We start from the raw sequence: 13,965 nt of genomic DNA on the forward strand, positions 1-13,965 counted from the left end.
TGTGTGATGTGTGATACCTGCCATTTGTGCAAAAAGATAAATAAAAATTTAACTCAGTAAACTTTATTTTATATATATATATATATCTATATATATATATATATATATATATATATATATATATATATATATATATATATATATATATATATATATATCACTCTTTTCTTAAATTATTAGGTATGTTTAATATGTGTTAAAAATGTGTTTTTAATATCACTTCATATTAGTGCTATTTCATACTGCTGTAAAACGTTCTGGTCATGTATTAATGAAAACTAAAGAGTGATAAGAACAGATCATAAAGCTGGTGTTACTGAAGATATTGGAATAGAAATGTTTTGCTTTCACAAGCAGATCTATATGTTAGAGCTATGTGTGTTGGCTTGTTTGGCTGGTGAAGGTGCCTGGATATAAATGTACACATATGTGCGATGTAGTAGGAGGTGACGACTGTGGTGAGAATGATGAGATCTCTCATACTGTACACCCTGGAGACTGAAGGAGTCTTCCTGCTCTCATTACAGATTCACTGCACTGGTTTCTATCAACCATATCAGCTTAACCCGATTATGATTTAGATCTGAGGCTGACAATATCATTGGTGTTAGGTTTTGATAATAATCTGTTTAGCTTAGTAAGATTTAGTGTATTTTTTTTTATAGTATTTTTGTCGTTAATACTTTTCCACCAATATTGCAAATACAGTGCACCTATATTAATATGTGTATATTATAATGTCAAAATATTTGATATAATAATTTGTATATTTTCTTGTAAAATGTGCGTGAAACTTGATTATTGTTTAACTTTGAAAAATAAATGTTTACAGCGAAGGAACATTCTTTGCAAACTTTTGTTTATAAAGGTAACACTTTAGAATAAGGTTCCATTAGTTAATGTTAGTTAATGTATTAATTAACATGAACAAACAATGAATAATACATTTATTACTGTATTTATTCATCTTTGTTAATGTTAGTTAATGAAAATACAGTTATTCATTGTTAGTTCATGGTAATTCACAATGCATTAACTAATGTTAACAAGCACAACTTTTGATTTAAATAATGCATTAGTAAATGTTGAAATTAACATGAACTAAGACTTATAAATGCTGTAGAAGGATTGTTCTTGCTTAGTTCATGTTAACGAAAGTAGTTAACTAACATTAACTAATGGAACCTTATTCTAAAGTGTTACCGGTATGAATAGTAAAAATATGTTTGTGTAGAGAAAAACAGAAGTTTCTTACAGTTTGTAGGTTCATCACACAATGACAAAAAAGTTAAACTAAAAGGTTCTTTAAGGAACTAAAAATATTTGTTAACAAATAGTTTATAATTGTAGAATGGCTGAACGATAGCTAGTACGGCAGAAAAATTGATTGATGGACAGAATGATAGAATAGATAGAAACTATAGAACGACAGACAGACAGATAGGTTCAGAAGTGTAATGTCCTTCAGACCCTTCACTGTGTGTGTGTGTGTGTGTGTGGCATGAATTAAATGTCTTTGCAGTTCTTCCTCTTGTCACAGCTGACTCATTACACAACAGAGCTCTGAACCTTTCACGAAACACCGCACACAAACACACTGTCACACAAAGGGCTCCATTCTGGCCTGATGGTGTGCTGAGTGTGTGAAGAGAAGGTCAGGGGAGGGCCGGATCAGTGTGTATGTGTCTGTGCGTTAGTGGCTTTGACACACTCATTAGAGCAGATGTGCTGCTGCTGCAGTGGCGGCTGCCACTTCCTCCTCCTGGCTTGTGAACACGGGCAGCTGTTGAGCAAAGGGCCAACGTCTGCCTGATCCCTGACCTCAGCTCCACCCCAGCCCCCAGCTCCAACGGGGCCAGGGGCCGCCAGATGGGGGCTGGCTGTGTGTGCAGGGGGGTGTTTATGAGTTTAGAGTACTGGCTGTTGCTTTTTGGGGGGAAACTTGTGGAGTCTGTGTTTGTCTGTGGGGCATAAGAACTGGGGGTTGGGCTTTGGAGGGAGGTTATAGACGCCACACATGGCTCAGAAAAACATTAGCCGAGAGGGCTGTCCGAAGTGTTTCGGAGGAGTGGCTACAGCCGTTTATTGACATTTCTTTAGCCAGGAAGTACTTTTTGGTTACACTTTACCTTAATGCGTCCTTGTTGCAGTGTAATTATACATTAAGTTCTGAGTAATATTAATGAACTACATGTACTTATATACAGTATATATATGGTTAGGATTAGGGTTTGGTTTAGGGTTACTTGCATGTAATTATGCATCACTTATTGTTATTATAATCATAAGTAGATGTAAGGTGTGTAACAAGGACACCTTAAAATAAAGTGTTACCTACTTTTTCGATTAGAATAGCCATGGCCGCGGGAAGTGGGGGTGCTGGGGGTGCTGCAGCACCCCCTAGTGACGAGAGGGAGATAAAAAAAAAATGTAGGCCTATTAAAATATTTGTAACGCGCTTGTAACTTTTTTTTTTTTTTGGCAACAAGTGTGGGATCAGCTTTGACTAGCCAAGCAATTGTAAGTAGTACACTATAGTATTTTTTTAAGGTGGTAGGGATGGAGATGGAGAGTATTATTTCGTTCGTGTGTTCTTTGTGTAATGGTTGTGGAGAACTGTTAAATAACGTTTAAATAGTAGGGCTGGGTATCGATTCAGATGTTCCAGATCGATTCGATTTCGATTCACAAGCTCTCAAATCGATTCTATTTCGATTCTCGATTCGATTTTCTATTAGAGATGTAATCGGGCCTTAAAAGATAAGCCCGACATGTCCCGAGCCGACACGTACATTTTGATTGACAGCTTTTTAAGAGCCCGAACCCATTTACAACCCGACATTATTCAAATGTACGCAGCACACAGCTCTTTTGCCTTTTGTCAGGAATGAGTCATTTATACATAGTTTAACATAATTTATACATGACTAACGTAATAGGCCACTTGGAAGTTTGAACAAATAAATAAAATAAGTCCTCTGTAACATCGTAACATCTCATCACTCTATAAATAGCCCTAAGGTATAGGCTCATTTAGCATATAAATAGGCCAACGCACCAATAAAAACAAGTCTTTCTTAAAAAATTTAATTAAGATAAATTATAAATTAAGATGGGTATTTGGCAATAACGAAATGAATTAAGATAAAGGCTCTGCCGGATTTGCTTCGCCATAGCAGCTGACATAATAAAATAATAATGCCAACATTAGCTTATATAGCCTACTCTGTCTACATTATGCATTTAAGACTCAAGTAATATTTAGTTATTATTTGAAAAACATTTACTCACCAAGATTAGGTAAGGCCTAAGTGTTTATGTGGAGGAAAATCACTGAATCCACTGTAGATGTCTTCAGCGCGCTCCTGCGCTCACTGATGGTGCGTCATTATTCACTCATTAGCTATTCTCATTATAAACAAGGTCAAAACTTTTCCAAACCTCAGACTTTGCTTTAGTTGCTGGTGCTACCAAAACGTAATCGTCAGAAGCAAGCCTCCGTTTCAACTACTCAGCATACATTTTCGCATATTTCTCGCGCTAATCGAAACATTACATGACCGCTCATTTACCCGAGCCCGGCCCGATTTGTTCGATTGGCAATGGGATTCTTCACACTGCCTGAACATGTGCAATTGTGCTTTTGAAGACAACTGACCACGCGCACCTGTCCGCGCGGTTGTCTGCTCAGACTCGGTACACACTCTCCGATGGCGATGTTTACATCAAGCCTGCATAGCGGTCCAAGCGGACTCGAGGACGCAGAAAGTATAAGAGGCTTTAAGATGCAGTCTGTAAGACGCGAACGGGAGCAAGAACTGACGCACATTGCAGAAAATGGAACCACTGCTTTAAACTGAATGAATGAATGATAGGTTCGTTGGTAACATCGCACAAGGCACATAAGAGGGTGACATCTAGTGGAGAAGATTTGTAATTAGATTAACGCTAATCTTACGTTCAATGTATGCGTAAATAAATACGGGAAAAAAAATCGATTCATGGCCTTTGAGAATCGATTTTGAATCGACCACATTTTAAAAAACGATTAATCGAAAAATCAATTTTTTACCCAGCCATATTAAATAGTCGGAGATTCCTTGTGGTTTGTGTAAAAAGGTTGGAGATGGAGACAGAAAGCTTTATACTGTGCGTGTGTTCTTTGCTTAATGGATGTGGAGAACTATTTGTTATAAACAAATAGCTTAAATAGTCGGAGATTATTTCCTTGTGGTGTGCGTAAAAAGATTTTGGAGTAAATAGAGTTGCGTGTGACATAAACGTGCAGTGACTCAAGCCAGCTGACCAAATCGATTGCATTTTTTAGCGTTATTGTGAAGTTTGATCAATATTATATTTTGTTGTAATATTATTTGTTGTATCTAAATGAGTTGCATGTATGTATAGGCTATCTGAAATTGTAATGAAAGTAATTATTTCGTTTTTTTCGATTATTAAACTATTATTTAAACTATTATTTCTGATTCTGCTTCAGATTAATAGCGCATTGCGCATATCGCGCATATCTGAGAACTGATGTCTGTGTGTTTCAGACCCTGGCTGGCTGTGCACTGAAGTGTATATGACAATAAAGTAGTAAATCTCAATGTATATATTTTTAAAATGTATTTTAAATAGGCCTATAGGCTCATAGGTTTTTTGTAAAAAAAATTAAAAAAATTCACAGCACCCCCTGTTCAAAATTACTTCCCGCGGCCCTGAGAATAGCAGTGCCGTTTAGTTAAGCTTAACTGACAGCACTTATGGTATATTGGTGATTATTAAAATTAATTTTGAACAAAATACTTGTAGTTTCATGAGTTCAGCAACATGATGTAAATAATATTTTCACATTTAATGGGGAAAAAAAAAGTGAACTCACCTTATATGAGAACATTTATTTATGAATCAAATCTGTCGTCATGAAAATTGTACACTTTAATGACAATAAAAAACTTAAATAAAAAAAACTTTCAACAGGAAAATTTATGTAAGTGCTTTTATAAAGTTATAACCATCTCATTTTTCACTTCTAAATGCTCCAAAAATTGGCCCTATTTACTTCCATTCTAAGTACCTTACTGTAATTGTAGATAGACAGACAGATAGACAGATAGACAGATAGATAGATAGATAGATAGATAGATAGATAGATAGATAGATAGATAGATAGATGAGGTATGTTTGAAGATCATTTCCTGTGATAATCAACATTGCCACAAATGTTGTGGACTGAGCTTAACTTGTGTTGAACCCGGAGTATTCCTTTAAATGGTCTTCATTGTTGAAGTCAAAATGAGTGTAACTCAATATTTGTTGGCAGGCGAGGCACACACATGCACAATGGTGATCATTGCTGGGAAAGGCAGCACTTTGAAGCGTGGCCCTCTTTAAGTTCATCATCCACCCTGTGGTTGGACAGCAGTGGGAGTCTGTGGCCAGCTCTGCCTGGACATTTGCTTCCCCATGTCTCCAGAGCGGACAGGTGTCGGCGTCAGCAGCGTCCAGACTCGTTTCAGCAGCTGCTGCGCTCGTCCGCACACACGCACGCTCTCTCGTACACTCCTCCCCCAACTGACAGATGTAGCCACACCACCCAACTAGCTTTATGGAGCCAGAGCTGTTTTGACTTTAAATATTTGCCCAGGAGGGATTGCCCTGTTTGGGCAAGGCTTGTAGTGCTGCACGGCTGGGTGTAATAGGACGAGAACAACACGGACTGGCCGACAAAGAGGCATGGCCTGTGCAAACACATAAAGTCTGCAGGAGTGTGAAGGCTTTAAGTTATGTTCAGATGTTCACCAAGTGTTATACAGGAGCTCCAAAATGTGTGAGGACACTTCTGGATACACAAGTGACACTTAAAAATGTTTGACGAATATTATTACATTTTAAACTAAATATTACACCAGGTGGCTCCTGAAAACAATTGATTCTCTTTATTTTTGAGCCATTTCGCAGTAAATTTTAACCAACTCATCATGGTGATTTTAGTGGTTGTGTAAAATGAGTTGGCACAGGTGTTCCACACAGTATATATATATATATTTAAATGTATTTATAATTATTAATATTTATATTAATTATATTTTATTATATTTTTACATTTATACAGTACATGCTATGGTTATAGCACATCTATAGATTTCTATATCTACATCTATATATTTTAAATATATTTTATATATATTATTAATGTATTTATATATTTATATGTTTATACTTTTAAATATATATATAAATGTACACACACACACATAAGATTATAGCACTTATCTATAGATTTATGTCTATATTATGTCTATATAATATTTATAATATATATTTTTATACTGATTTACATTTAATAATACATTTTCCATGTTTATTATATTTTATATTTATACACATTTGTATAACTATTATTTTTTATTTGTATATATATATATATTAATATTTTGTTTATTTTTCAAAATAAAATCAGATTTTTTAAGGTATATATATATATATATATATATATATATGATTATAGAACATCTATAGATTTCTATGTCTACATCTATATATATTTAATATATTTTTATATATTTCTATTATCAATGTATTTATATATTGCTATTTTTATACTTTTAATTTAATTTATTATTTCATTTTTTCATATTTATTATATTTCATATATATATATATATATATATATATATATATATATATATATATATATATATATATATATATATATATATATATATATAAAGGTTGGGGGTTCGATTCCCCGGGGAACACATGATATGTAAAAATTGATAGCCTGAATGCACTGTAAGTCGCTTTGGATAAAAGCGTCTGCTAAATGCATAAATTTAATTTAATTTAATTTAATTTTATATATATATATATATACGTTCATTTAATTTTTGTGTGTATTTATTTATTTATTTTACATGAAATGCTAGTTTGCATGCTTCTAATGTTTTACAATGCAAAGGCCTAAATTGTTAAGAAGTGTCCAGACATTTTTTGTGTAAAAATGGCCACTGAATGTGAAAAAGACCCTCAATGCTATATGCAAGCTGGAATTTTTTTTTAAAGATAAAATCTCTTGTAACTGAAGTGTGAGAAATTTCAAAGCTGCACTGAAAGGGAAAAGTAATCCAGCTAGTTGCACCGCCTCAGAAGAACCCTGGAAGAAAGCACTTTGTCTCACCATCTGGGCCTGTACTCGCCCATCCCATTAGGATGCCACATTAAAGAGCAGGTACAGTAATTGCGAGATGAGCGCAACCTCCAATACTTTCACTGGTCCAAAGAGAGAGGGAGACAGAGGGAAAAACTTTCCTCGCACAGCAGATTCATCTTGCAACAGCTTCTAAGGACTGCCAAACAGATGCCAGTACAATTGCTTGTCTTTTTTCCTCTTCCCCTGCAATCTAAGTATGGCGCCCATATGGCTGCAGCTGAAGGGAGTGATTGTTGGTATTGTTCATTTTGTCAGTGATCCTGGGCGATGCGGGAGCACTAATGATAATGCTGTGTGCAGATGTGTTGGGTGCAGACGCTCATTCACTCTCTGAGGCCTGCTTGTTCTCAGGCTGGGACGGGGACGCAGCTCATGACGCAAACACGAAGAGGCAGATGTTTTTGTTGGTGGGATGACTTGAATGTGTCAGATTTGTTCTACATATTTACTTCAAGAATATGTTGGTGAAACCAAACTAGTCACTGAGACTTTCAGAATGAGGAAATGAAATACAGACGTGAAGCTGAAATTAAGAGCGCCTGGCTTTAATGAAATTCAGAGTTGAGGTTTCGCTACTGTTTTTGTCAAATGACTCACCCCCTCAGATTTTATAAACCAACTGGATTTTATTTGAAACTTCCAAATGAATCTCTTTAATAATTAATTGAAATGATTATTGTTGGTTGAAAAGTGTTTGTCTAGAAACATCCCAAAAATTACTCAAAAAAAACCATCCAAAAATTACTTATCATTTCATTAATGTAACAGTAATTAACAGAATCCAAGTTTGTCAGAGGAGGTACAATCAATAAAACTAGAAAAATGCTGTCATTATTGTAGATATACTTATCACAGCTATATACAATTTGTCTTATATCCATCAAACCTTGACAGACTGTGTCTGAAAATTATTTTAACATAACATTTTATCATTTAGAAGCGATGTTATTATCAGTATTTATATAGGGTACTATTTTTTATTAATATTTTAAATTGGTTTCATTTTCCTATTTTCTTCATTCTTCATTTTTGACATTTTAGTAATTTATTTATACACTGAAATGTTTTTTATGATTCATTTATTTTATTATAAGATTATTTGAGTATGTTTTACAAGAAAATTATTAATCGAATGTTTAATTAAATTAAATTTATTACTTGCCATTACTAATATTATAATTTTTTGTAAAATTTATTAGCAATTTCAGATTTTTTTTTGTGTGTGTGTGTTATTAGTTACTTTTTGTTCTTTTTAATATTCCTGTTTAGCTTTATTTTTATTTTCAGGCTTGGTTTTAGTAACTTAATAACTTCAACTTAAATGATTTAATTTGAGCTATTTGCCAAAGCCACAGTTCTGATTTTCATGTGTTTTTTGTTAGTTGTTTTATTTTTTCAGATAATATTTATATTTAGTCTTACTTCGGCTTTACTTTAACAACTGAAAACATTTTTGAATAGTTTTAGAAGACCCCAAATGTCTATAAAATTCCTTTTTTAAAAAGCTAGAATTCATGTAAAATGTGTGGTTTTCTTCATGTCTTACCCTGCATATGTACCAAGCGTGCCAGGACTGCCACTTTTCCCTTTAAAAAAAGTGCCTGTAGTGTTTACTTGTTTGTCAAAGTTTTCATACAGTGTCATCAGCTAGTGATCTGACACTCAGTAACCATTCAGCAGACCGTGTCCCTCATCACAAGCTCAGAGGCATTTTCTGCACAAATCTATGCTGCATACACGGACAAAATAAAGTGGCCTTTTGGAGGACGCATCAATGTTAAAAGTAGCAGTATCACATCCGTCCTCCTTCAGGATTTCTTTTCAGCTCCCTGCCAAGGTTGCTGTGCGGTGGTGGATAATGCAGCATTGTGAGAGGGAATGTGGCACGTTGGCTGTGCCAGGTCCCACAGGCTGAGCCCACGTTCTCTCTCCCTAACCCAGTTCAGGATGTGCGCATTAATCCTGCGAGTCGGCCTCGGGCCACTCTGAGTTGCTGCAGGTTGGTGGAGGCGACAGATGGGGCCCGCGCTGCCGGACCTCGCAGTGAGCAGAGAGCTTGGCATCTCCGGCTGAGACGACAATGCTCCTCTTTGTGCGCTAACTACTGTAGCTTAAGACAAAAAAGATTTGAAAATGACGAGGCCACTGCACTCTTGTTGGTTTGCATTCATTTACTGTACAAGCATACTATGGTTAACTGTTATTGTACACCAAACATGTATTGACGCTATTCCCTTATGGTAATGTTTGTATGGTTGTGTGGTCTGTATTGGCATGGTCATATCTGGAAGGTGTTGGAGTGTGATGTTCTGCTCTGACAGTGTGTGTGTTCTTCATGTGGAGTTACAAGCACATGTGTAAAGAGTGTGTGAGCCCTGCTGAGTCACACGTTCGGGGCGGACAGGTGTGGGGTCTCTTTAGAAATGACTTTTGCAAGAACTGAGCTGCACAACAGCAGGAAAAACAAAGCTTTTACAACACACACCACTGAAAGTGTCTGTAGAGTGTGCATTGACCTGTTGGTTAACCGGATAACAACTTAACTTACACTATATGGCTTCTGAATTTGATGGTTTTGGATTAAGCCGATTAAAAATACAGTAAAAATTGTCATATTATTATAATTCAAAATAACTATTTTCCATTTGTATACATGTTAGAATATGATTTATTCCTTTGAATTTTCAGCATCATTACTCCAGTCTTAAGTGTCACAAGACCCCTCAGAAATCATTCTGATGTACTTTATTTGCTGCTCAAGAAACTATTTGTATTTTTTAAAAACTGAAACAGTTGTGCTGCTCAATGTTTTAGAAGAAACTGTGACATTTTTAATAGTCTCTGATGAATAGAAAGTTCAAAAGAACAGCATTTGTTTGAAATAGAAATCTTTTGTAACTTCTAAATGTCTTTACCGTCACTTTTGATCAACTTAATGTGCCCTTCCAGAAGTGTATATAGAAAATTATCATGATATTTTTCCGCAAGATATGGATACCTTTTTAAAATATAGGTATATAAGCAGATGTATATATGCAGTGTCTATCTGACCCCCATTAAGGTCACAGCACTGCACCCAGGAAAAGTGCTGACTCGCTGCTGACTAAATCCTTCCAAGACCCCCTATCAACATCCCACACCCTGCTGCCCACTTATCTACAGAGGGCAGAAGAGCCACCAACAGCTGGTTCTGAGAGAAAGAAACAGCCGACCAAATAAGTCACTTCAAGGGTTTGCCCACCCTCCAACTCCAACATTGAAAAAGGCAGTATAACAAGGAAATACAAGAGTCCTGTAAAATACAATTTCTGGTTGAAGTGTTGAATTGTATTGGCTAATATAAGTCAACCTGTCATTATAACACAATAAGTCTCAGATTAAGGAGTATTTCATAATGACTGGCTGACTGTACATTATAGCACTTATTACCATTTAAGTGGACATGAAATATTGATTTGAGCTGAAACTATTCTTTTTATTTGAGAAGTAGGGGAGCGAAAAAAGTAGAGAGAGAGACATGTCAGAAACACAGCTAGGAAATCTGTTGTTTGGGACAACTGTCAGTTACACAGAGTCATCACACTGAAATATGTGAACACTGAGTGCCACAACTGTTGCCACAATACTTTTAGTCTGTAAAGACAAAAAAAAAATTGAGTAAAAAGGACAGGAAAGACATTTATATAGTTAGAAATTATTTCTAATTCAAATTAATGTTGTTTTAAACTCTCTATTAAAGGAATTGTAAAAAAAAATGATAACATTTAAAAATGTTAAGCAGCTGTTTTCAGAACTGATAATCAGAAATGTTTCTTGAGCAGCAAATCAGGATCATGAGGGGATGAAGACTGGAGTAATGGTAGGATTCTAAATAGAATAGAATAGAATTTAGAAGAGTTTTCCAAAAACCATTACTCTAAATGAATTGCAATCAAGTGATATTCTTCCACAGGACAAATATTAAGAGGTAAAGGATTTGTATTACTTTCTGAAGTTTTCTTTTTTTTGTATTAAATTAAAAGTCTCCTTCAAACATTTCTGTGTCAGTTGTACAGGTTTTTGGATTTAAAAATGTGAATATAAAAATCGGCAAACTCTTTAAACTCTCCTGTTCACTGGTTTGTAGTTCTTCCACATCATCATTTAGTCCAGTTGACAACATCCCCTTCTTTCTGCTACGGAAGAATCACACAAAAGAAATGTTTTGTTTTATCTGCGTCTCTCAGTCCTTACCAGCAGCTCCACAACCTGCACACACAGACATAGACACACGCATACTAACATTTAAGTTGGGGTTGCGTCTTCTTTTGTTGGGGGACGCAGGGTGCATGGCGTACCCCTCCCTAAACCAAAAATATTCCCCCACGCAGACCCCTCTCCCCCACCCCTGACAGTCTGTAGCACCACTGCATTGTCTGGAGGGCCAAGACAGGCCGCTTGTTGCTTGCCTTCTGTCTGTGTGCACAGGGCGCTCAACAATGGCTGCCTTTTAAATGAGACAGACAACTGAAAGAAAAAAGACGTCGTTCCTCCTGCCTGCTTTTCTCACCTTTTATCTGCTCGGCTCTTGTACTCTTTCCCTTTTCTCTTTCATGTAAGGCTTAATGCTCCTTTCATTCCCTCAAATTCTTTACATCTTAACTGCTGGCAACTGCTGTTGAATTTCCAGCACTTTTTTTGGACTGTTCATGAGTGGAAATTTTCTTTCACCAAATTGTGGTGAATAGGAGACTAAATGATATATTTTTTGAAAATGTTAATCTTTTGGTATATTAATGTTAATATACATACACAAGTATACAAACATGTAAGTATTATTACATATGTATTATGTTTATATTTTTTGATTAATAAAACACCACAATTTTATAATATGTTAACCTGTTTTATTCAGACAGGAAGAAACAAATGAGCTGTGGGCTTTTATGTTTCTACATTTTTTAGTCAACTTCTGTATTACTGTCAATATTAATTCGAGTCTATTTTCATATCATTTTACGTTTGAATGTCCAAGAGACCCATATTGTGTAACAATTATAATAGCAATTTTTAAATGAACCTCATTTCCCATTCAAATTACTTAAATATGTTAATCAACACCTACACTCTTAAAAAATAAAGAGGGTTTTCTCACAGCAGTGCCATAGAAGAACCATTTTGGGTTTCTAAAGTGAAGAGCTTTTAATAGAACCTTTTTTTTTTTGAAGAAGAAAAAGAATCTTCATCTGTTTCTTCAGGACAGAAATGTGATTGATATTCATTAATCAAGAAAAAAAAAAAAAAAAGGGAATATCTGCATGTGCGCACCTATCAGATTATTAATTTTCTCTGAGAGCCTAATTATAATTAATGTAACACGAAGAACAAGGGGGTTATCAAATTAGTTTATAATTAATTGTGTTTATATTTATTTCTCTTAAGATTAGGAAGTGTCATTAAAAATAAACCTGACACTTTATAATCTACTCAAATCCAAGCAGAACAGGAGGATTAATGACGTTCAATAAACTTCACAGAGCGTGTCGTCTGCTGTGGCTCCTCTTCGAAACCCAGCAAACAGAAAGGCCTCTTCCCGTCTGTGCTTCTCTAGTGTACATTATATTTGGAGCTGGTCACAGAGTATGGCGAGGCGCTCGGCAGCTATCTGCGTGGGCAGAATCAGTCATACCTCAGTGCAACGGCTGCCCTATTGATGCCATGTGCGCCGCTCTCCCCCAGTACGCTGGCACGCGGCTCCCACTAACTTCTGTGGTGGAGCTACATATAGAAGCCCAAGCTGGTAACACACTCATCACATCGAGCCCACTACCCTTCGGCACAGCCAAATGTTTCCACAGCTGCCCCTTTGTCTCTGCTCCTTGAGTAAACAAAGGACAGATACAAATTAATGACCTAAATTCATAGTAAAAAAGCAAAGAGACAAACCCATTATGCTCCAACTGTCCGTTCCAACCAGATGTTAGACGCAGATTTGTATGTGAATGTCACAAATCAAATCTCAGCTCTCTGAGAAAATCAGCGAAAAGAGTGCACAACATTGTCGAGAAATATAAAATAGGGCGCTATTCAGACTTCCTCAAGAATACAAGCGGAAATGGATCTTAAGTTCAAAATGAGTTTGAAAACTAAATCTAGCACCAATTAGAAGGAGGTGCTGTGTGTGTGAGTGTGTGTGTGTGTGTGTGAGAGGAAGGGGGGCAGGCTTACAGCACGGGACCATCTGTGACAGTGGCCTGTTGAGTAACGCTCGCTGACTTAAAAGTGGTCAGCCTTTAGTGCATCTGTAGGCCAGGTTTGCAGAACAGCGAGACATTAGATAAAGCTGATTTGTTTGCTGGAAAACTGTACTTGAGGAGCTTTGGAAGCAGCCTGTGTGTGTGTGTGTGTGTGTGTGATGCAGGAGGAGGGGTTGGTCTTCGTACAAGCTGCTGCACATTTTCCCAGGTCCAACCCACGCCTTTACTGGAGCACCAGCCAGACATTAAAGCAGCATATACACATGAGCCATGTAAGACCACGTACACTCACGCACACGCACACACACACACACACACTCGCTCATCCGGACAGTATACTCAATCCACAGACCTCACGCACTGGAAAACATGTTTCCACCCACACGATCATCTACAGTAAATAAGATTATTGAACTGAAAGCAAGAACACAAACACCGTCTCACCAATCTGCACATCATCATTGCTCTGGCAAATCCTGCCAGAAGTTTCTGACAGAAAAAAAAGGCACGGAGAGG

This window comes from Carassius auratus, chromosome 38, assembly GCF_003368295.1.
Source record: "Carassius auratus strain Wakin chromosome 38, ASM336829v1, whole genome shotgun sequence".
NCBI lineage: Eukaryota > Metazoa > Chordata > Actinopteri > Cypriniformes > Cyprinidae > Carassius > Carassius auratus.